The sequence below is a fragment of the Fukomys damarensis genome, unplaced genomic scaffold (assembly GCF_012274545.1).
Source record: "Fukomys damarensis isolate Sample0158 unplaced genomic scaffold, DMR_v1.0_HiC HiC_scaffold_24, whole genome shotgun sequence".
NCBI classification, from domain to species: domain Eukaryota; kingdom Metazoa; phylum Chordata; class Mammalia; order Rodentia; family Bathyergidae; genus Fukomys; species Fukomys damarensis.
This window is the reverse complement of record NW_022900936.1, coordinates 50,638,204-50,640,209: the sequence shown is the minus strand read 5'-3', so window position 1 is coordinate 50,640,209 and position 2,006 is coordinate 50,638,204.

Here is a 2,006-nt window from a genome sequence, read left to right as displayed (position 1 = left end):
GGAGGGAGGGCAGGGGCAAGGGGAAAAATGAGAAACAACACCTGTCAGGTAAAGGTACAAGATCCCAATGATGAATGTAACCATACTGTATACCTAAAATGTACCAATAAATTCAGTTGAAAAAAATAAAATTATAGTATAAAAAATGGTGTTTGTACAAAAGATGACAGGTAAATGAATAAAATAGAAAATATAGACACACTCCCATGTACATTTATCTACATGATCCTTGATAAAGGGGCTAAAACCGTATACCAAAGAAGAAATAGCCTTTTTAATGAAGACTGATGGGGAAAGATGGGTTATCTACACACAGAAGACTGAAAGAAGAGCCACATCTCTGACCCTGTATTAAAATCAAATGAAAATGGATTAAAGAACTCCATATAAAAACTGAAACTCCTAAAAGACAAGGAAACACTTGAAGCCATAGATATAGGCAAGGACTTCCTTAGACAGAATTCCAATGGCACCATAAATAATACCAAGAAATAGCAGGTAGGACTGTACCAGGTTAAAAATATTCTGTATAGATAAAAAGACAATCTACAAAATGGGAAAAAAATTGCCAGTTAATTTTCCAATGAATGGCTAGCATCTAGAATATATAAAAAATTAAATAAACAATCCAATCAAAAGATTGGGAAATGAAATGAATAGATACTTATAAAAAGTAGTAGAAATAGTAAATAAAGACATGAAAAAAATCAGCTCAGAGATTCTATCTTACTCCAGTCAGAATGGCTGTCATCAAGAACACAAAAAGCAACAAACTACAAAGGTATAGGAAAAATGAACCCTTCTACGTTTTTGATGAGAAGATTAATAGGTGTAACCACTATGGAAATCTATATGGAGATTCCTCAAAAATTAGAATAAAAATTCCATTTGACCCAGCTACATCTCTCCTGGGAATATTACTGAAGGAGTGAAAGACATCATATTATAATGACATCATTTGTGCACATGTTTATAGCAACACAATTAATAAGTAAATAATGGAAACTGGCTAGATGCCAATCAGTAGATGAATGGATGACTGCACAAAGAAAATATGTTATATACTATAGATATACATATATGTGTATATGTGTATGTAATTCACCCATAAATGAGCATGAATTTGAGTTATTTGTAGAAAAATGGATGAATCTTGAGAACATAAAACCAAATTAAGTCGGACACAGAAGACTAACTAGCACATGGTTTTCCTTATAGGAGAAAACAAAAATTTGAATAAAATAAAATAAAGGATAGGTAATTGGGAAGTAGACATTTTGGAGATAGGGAAGGGGGGTCAGCAGAAGGGATAGGACTGGAGGTTAGGGGGTAGAAGATGGGTTAAAGATATTCAAGGTAACGTGTATGTGTAGCAATTCCCAAAAATAAAGGTGATTTTTATCTATCACAATTATAAACCAATAAAAAATTAAAAGTATAAAACAATTAAAAATTTAGAAATACTATATATTAATAAAAAGTTTATATTATTTCTAAAATTTTAGTATATACATATAAAGAGTTAAATTTTCCTTACTTTATTCTGTGTGAAATACCCAATCCTCTCTTTTTTTCATTTTATTGATACATTTTAGTTATACAAAATGTGGTACTCATTATTGGGAGTTTGTACCTTTATATAATTTCATATCTCGGTTCTTATTTTCTTCCCCACTCCCCTGCTCTCCCTCCAAACCCTCCACTCCTCCCTATTTACATAAACTTTGTTTCTGTTTGTTTCTTTTCTCACAGTTATTTTCCCCTACACCTCCTATCTCACCTTCCCTTTTGTTCCTCTTCTTCTTATTCACATTATCCATTATACATTTTGATCCTCATTTCCACATTCAGTTTTTCACACCAGAGAAACTACTGGCTGTTTACATATATGTGACCTATTTATTTCACTTAAGAGTATGGCTTCAATGTGCATCCACTTAGCTATAAATGTCTGTAGTTTCTCTCTCTCTCTCTGTTTTTTTTTTTTTTTTTTTTTTTTTTTTTTT